This window comes from Salarias fasciatus, unplaced genomic scaffold (genome assembly GCF_902148845.1).
Source record: "Salarias fasciatus unplaced genomic scaffold, fSalaFa1.1, whole genome shotgun sequence".
In the NCBI taxonomy this organism is placed as follows: domain Eukaryota; kingdom Metazoa; phylum Chordata; class Actinopteri; order Blenniiformes; family Blenniidae; genus Salarias; species Salarias fasciatus.
Window position 1 is genome coordinate 5,214 of NW_021941375.1, and position 6,473 is coordinate 11,686.

Here is a 6,473-nt window from a genome sequence, read left to right on the forward strand (position 1 = left end):
GCCTCCATTCCTGAAACAGAAAGAGCATCAGAGGTTAAGGCTTTAGATCTTTGTCATGACAATCTGCCAGATGAACGAGTTTTAGGAGTGAACTGGTGTATTGAAACAGACTCTTTCAAAGTCAGAATTAATGAAAAACCAATGACACAAACTAGACGCGGCATTTTGTCATTTGTGAGTTCCATCTATGATCCCTTAGGATTTTTGTCCCCAGTTATTCTCCCTGCCAAAATGATTCTGCAGGAGCTGTGTGGAAAGAAAGTTTCATGGGATGAGGACATTCCGAAGGATTTGAGTCAAAGATCACAACTGTGGGTATCGGATTTTACAAAACTTCAGGGATTTTCAGTGGATAGATGTTTTAAACCAGTCGGATTTGGAAATGTAACATCTGCCCAGCTGCATCATTTCGCAGATGCAAGTGAGAAAGGATATGGTGTAGTCACCTATCTTCGTCTGACAAATGAGAAGGGTGAAATTCATTGTTCATTTGTAATGGGCAAGTCACGAGTATCACCTTTGAAGCAAACTACCATTCCGAGGCTTGAGCTAACAGCGGCTGCTGTAGCTGTAAAAATGGACAAGTTGATGAGAAATGAATTAAAAATGCCATTGAAAGAATCTACATTCTGGACTGATAGTACCACAGTGTTGAAGTACATTGCAAATGACAGTGCCAGATTTAAAACTTCTGTTTCAAATCGAATATCACTGATCAGAGACCACTCCCAAGTCAGTCAGTGGAGATATGTGAATTCAGAGTTGAACCCTGCAGATTATGCATCGAGAGGCATGAAAGCAAACGACTTCCTCTCAAATAGATGCTGGATCCACTCACCAGACTTTCTAAGAAAGGATTGCAAGCAGTGGCCAGTCTCACCCATCATAGTCACAGATGTCCATGATGATGCTGAAGTGAAAGTTATGAGTATTGATGTTGACGCTGTGAAAGTTGATCCAATCAGTCTACTCATCTGTCACTACTCAGATTGGTTCAGTCTTAAGAAGGCTGTTGCCTGGATGCTAAGATTTAAACAGCTACTTCGAGACCTGTCACATGAGCGCAAATCCGTATCGGCCAGCGACAGTCAGAATGTCAAAGAGCAAAGATCAAACAAGGTTGAAAGTTACTTAACAGTCGCGGAACTGGAAAATGCAGAGACGGAGATCGTTAAATTTTGTCAAAACCAAAGTTACAGAGACGAGATTGTATCCCTACAGAAAGGTCAAACGTCAAGAAGACGAGCAACATTGTGAAGTTAGATCCTGTGTTAGACAATGGGATTTTGAGAGTTGGCGGACGGCTAGATCAATCTGCCTTACCATCTAATGTGAAACACCCTGTAATACTTCACCAAGACCACTATGTGTCATCGTTGATCTTCAGACACATTCACAAATTGACGGGTCACAGTGGGAGAAACATAATGCTATCAAAACTTAGAGAAAAATATTGGATTCCAAAAGCTGATGCCGCTCTCAGAAAAATATTGTCGAAATGTGTGCTTTGTAAAAGGGTGTCAGGTAGACCTGGTGAACAGAAAATGGCAAACCTGCCACAGGACAGACTTGAAACAGACAATCCTCCTTTCACAAATGTCGGTATAGATTACTTTGGACCGTTTGATGTTAAATATGGCCGAGGTTATGTGAAAAGGTATGGCGTTTTGTTTACATGCCTGACCACCAGAGCGGTTCACATAGAGGTTGCCCATTCACTAGAAACAGATTCTTGCATAAACGCGTTCAGAAGGTTCGTGGCTCGGCGAGGCCAAGTTTCTGTTATGAGATCGGATAATGGAACAAACCTAGTAGGTGCACAAAAGGAAATGCGTGAAGCAATCAAAGATTGGAATAAGTCAAAAATAGCTGAATCACTTTTGCAAAAAGGTGTTACATGGATATTCAATCCACCAGCTGGATCTCATTTCGGTGGATATGGGAAAAGACAGATACGTTCTGTGAGGAAAATCCTAAACCAGTTATTGAGACAACAACTCTTAATGATGAATGTCTTCACACTTTGTTTTGTGAAGTGGAGTTTATTATAATGATAGACCCATTACAAGAGTGTCTAATGATCCAAACGATTTAGAAGCATTAACCCCAAATCATTTGCTTCTCATGAAAAGACACCCTGCGTTGTCACCTGGTTTGTTTCAGAAAGAGGATTTGTATTCAAGGAGACGGTGGCGTCAAGTTCAATATTTGTCAAATATGTTTTGGAAACGTTGGACCAAAGAATATCTTAAACTTTACAAGAAAGAGAGAAATGGTTCAATGCAAAAAAGAAACCTGAAACCTGGTGACGTTGTTCTTATTGTAGATAACACTGCACCAAGAGGGTCATGGTTAATGGGAAAAGTTGAAAAGACTATCTGTGATTCAAAGGGTCATGTAAGAAGGGTTCTGGTTAAAACCAAAAGCAATGTTTTGGAAAGACCAGTCGACAAGTTGTGTGTTTTGCTTGAAATGGACTGATTTGTTATGTTACTGAAATAAGAATGTGATCTTTGTTTATGTTTACAAGAGGGTGTGATTTAAGTTACAGATGTAAATGTTGCTTTGAGTTTTGATAATTGTTATGCCCAACATTTACAATTAGGGGCCGGAATGTAAGCGCCATTTCTGATGTGTAAGTTTAAGAAGATTTAAGTTCATGCATTGTGTATTCTAAGATAAACAATGGAGTTTCATATGTTAAAAGGTTTACACATTGGGCAATTAAGTTTGTTTGACCATGCAGTGTGTGTGTGTGCTGCTAGAGGGCGCACCTTCGGGTGAACCCACAAGGAGGAAGCTATTTAGTTCAGCTGTTTGAAATGAGGAAATAAAATGATGGCGGACGGAGCGCACGGTTCTTTTACCGTGCTGCGACGGAGACGTTGTCACACGAGTGAAAAGGCTCTTTGTCCGTTATTGTCGAGAAGGGGTTAAAACAAGACCATCAAAGAAACCACCGATGTAAAGATTAACCTCTACACACAACAAACCAGGAGGAGACTGCAGGGACCACGATGGTTCAGCAGACACCAGGAGGACTCTACAGGGAACAACAAGTAGACTGCAGGGAGAAGGAAGAGTCAGCAATGATAAAAAATACAATGCAGGGAACAAGATGAGTCAGCAAAAACGCAATAAGAACTCACAACAAACCAGGAGCAGACTGCAGGGACCACGATGGTTCAGCAGACACCAGGAGGGCTCTACAGGGAACCGGGACGAGACTGTAGGGACAAGGAAGAGTCAGCAGGGACAGAAAATAGAGTGCAGGGAACAAGATGACTCAGCAAAACGCAATAAGTACTCACAACAAACCAGGAAGAGTCAGCCGGTTACAAGGAGCAGAGAGTTGGGACCAGCACATGTCAGAAGGGTGCAGCTGAGGTTCAGTGGGCAGAGCAGTCGTCCCACAATCCGGGGGTTGTGAGATCGATTCCTGAGTCCTCCTGTCTGCAAGTCAAACTCTCCTGGGGCAAGACACTGAACCAGGTTGACTCGCCAGGAACCAGGAGGGTCTCAACAAGGAAACCACGAGACACTACAGGGACAAGGAAAGTCAGCAGGGGCAGAAAATAGAATTCAGGGAACAAGATGATTCAGCAAAAGCAATAAGTACTCAAAACAAACCAGGAGCAGACTGCAGGGACCATGATAGTTAAGCAGACACAAGGAGGACTCCACACTGAACAACAAGAAGACTGCAGGGACAAGGAGGAGTCAGCAGGGACAGAAAATAGAATGCAGGGAACATGATGACTCAGCAAAATGCAATAAGTACTCACACCAAGCCAGGAGGAGACTGCAGGGACCACGATGGTTCAGCAGACACCAGGAGGACTCTACAGGGAACCGGGAAGAAAATGTAGGGAAAAGGAAGAGTCAGCAGGAGCAGAAAAAAGAATGCAGGGAACAAGATGATTCAGCAAAAAAAGCAATAAGAACACTCAACAAACCAGGAGGAGACTAGAGGGACCACGATGGTTCAGCAGACACAAGGAGGACTCCACAGGGAACAACAAGCAGACTGCAGGGACAAGGAAGAGTCAGCAGGGACAGAAAATAGAATGTAGGCAACACAATGATTCAGCAAATGCAAGAAGTACTCACGACAAACCAGGAAGAGTCGGCAGGGAACAAGGAGCAGAGAGTTTGGAGCCACAACCAGTCAGCTGAGACCAGGAGGTCTCCGCAGGGAACCCGGGAGAGACTGCAGGAATAAGGAAGAGTCAGTAGGGACAGAAAACACAATGCAGCGAACACGAGGACTCAGCAAATTCAAGACGAACTCACAACTAACCAGGAAGAGTCGGCAGGGAACAAGGAGCAGAGAGTTAGGAGCCACAACGAGTCAGCTGAGACAAGGAGGTCTCCACAGGGAACCAGGAAGAGACTGCGGGGAGAAGGTAGAGTCAGCAGGGACAGAAAACAGAATGCAGCAAACACGATGATTCAGCAAATGCAAGAAGTACTCACGACAAACCAGGAAGAGTCGGCAGGGAACAAGGAGCAGAGAGTTTGGAGCCACAACCAGTCAGCTGAGACCAGGAGGTCTCCTGCAGGGAACCCGGGAGAGACTGCAGGGAGAAGGAAGAGTCAGTAAGGACAGAAAATAGAATGCAGCGAACACGATGATTCAGCAAATGCAAGAAATTCTCACGACAAACCAGGAAGAGTCGGCAGGGAACAAGGAGCAGAGAGTTAGGAGCCACAACGCGTCAGCTGAGACAAGGAGGTCTCCTCAGGGAACCAGGAAGAGACTGCGGCGAGAAGGTAGAGTCAGCAGGGAGAGAAAACAGAATGCAGCAAACACGATGATTCAGCAAATGCAAGAAGTACTCACAACAAACCAGGAAGAGTCGGCAGGGAACAAGGAGCAGAGAGTTAGGAGCCGCAACGAGTCAGCTGAGACCAGGAGAACTCCACAGGGAACCAGGAAGAGACTGCAGGAACAAGGAAGAGTCAGTAAGGACAGAAAATAGAATGCAGCGAACACGATGACTCAGCAAATGCAAGACGAACTCACAACAAACCAGGAAGAGTCGGCAGGGAACAAGGAGCAGAGAGTTAGGAGCCGCAACGAGTCAGCTGAGACCAGGAGAACTCCACAGGGAACCCGGAAGAGACTGCAGGAATAAGGAAGAGTCAGTAGGACAGAAAACACAATGCAGCGAACACGATGACTCAGCAAATTCAAGACGAACTCACAACTAACCAGGAAGAGTCGGCAGGGAACAAGGAGCAGAGAGTTAGGAGCTGCAACGAGTCAGCTGAGACCAGGAGAACTCCACAGGGAACCCGGGAGAGACTGCAGGAACAAGGACGAGTCAGCAGGGACAGAACATAGAATGCAGGAAAAAAGATGACTCAGCAAATGTGATAAAGACTCACAACAAACCAGGAAGACTCCGCAGAGAACCAGGAGCAGAGAGTTGGGCCACAACGAGTCAGCTGAGAGCAGGAGGTCTCCACAGGGAACCAGGAAGAGACTGCGGCGAGAAGGTAGAGTCAGCAGGGAGAGAAAACAGAATGCAGCAAACACGATGATTCAGCAAATGCAAGAAGTACTCACGACAAACCAGGAAGAGTCGGCAGGGAACAAGGAGCAGAGAGTTTGGAGCCACAACCAGTCAGCTGAGACCAGGAGGTCTCCGCAGGGAACCCGGGAGAGACTGCAGGGAGAAGGAAGAGTCAGTAAGGACAGAAAATAGAATGCAGCGAACACGATGATTCAGCAAATGCAAGAAATTCTCACGACAAACCAGGAAGAGTCGGCAGGGAACAAGGAGCAGAAAGTAAGGAGCCACAACGCGTCAGCTGAGACAAGGAGGTCTCCGCAAGGAACCCGGGAGAGACTGCGGCGAGAAGGGAGGGTCAGCAGGGAGAGAAACAGAATGCAGGGAACACGATGATTCAGCAAATGCAAGAAGCACTCACGACTAACCAGGAAGAGTCGGGCAGGGAATAAGGAGCAGAGAGTTTGAGCCACAACAGTCAGCTGAGACCAGGAGGTCTCCGCAGGGAACCCGGAGAGACTGCAGGGAGAAGGAAGAGTCGTAGGGACAGAAAACAGAATGCAGCGAACACGATGACTCAGCAAATGCAAGACGAACTCACAACTAACCAGGAGGACTCCGCAGAGAACCAGGAGCAGAGAGTTGGGACCACAACGAGTCAGCTGAGAGCAGGAGGACTCCACAGGGAACCAGGAAGAGACTGCGGGGAGAATGAAGAGTCAGCACGGACAGAAAACAGAATGTAGGCAACTCAATGATTCAGCAAATGCAAGAAGTACTCACGACAAACCAGGAAGAGTCGGCAGGGAATAAGGAGCAGAGAGTTTGGAGCCACAACCAGTCAGCTGAGACCAGGAGAACTCCACAGGGAACCCAGGGAAGAGACTGCAGGAGAAGGAAGAGTCAGTAAGGACAGAAATAGAATGCAGCGAACACGATGATTCAGCAAATGCAAGA

The 6,473-nt window shown here is 46.3% G+C and overlaps 1 long non-coding RNA gene across 2 annotated transcripts; it reads right to left on the minus strand.

Annotated features, from left to right (window-relative positions):
- Window positions 1-5,447: 5,447 nt before the first annotated feature.
- On the minus strand, window positions 5,448-6,175 carry LOC115385220 (uncharacterized). Of its 2 annotated transcripts, none has more exons than XR_003931101.1 (3): window positions 6,118-6,175; window positions 5,573-5,672; window positions 5,448-5,489 (listed from the first exon to the last, which is right to left on the minus strand). It is a non-coding gene; the product is annotated as an uncharacterized LOC115385220 (long non-coding RNA). The 2 variants fall into 2 exon arrangements; XR_003931100.1 differs by lacking the exon at window positions 6,118-6,175 and adding an exon at window positions 5,756-5,793.
- Between the last annotated feature and the right edge of the window lie 298 nt (window positions 6,176-6,473).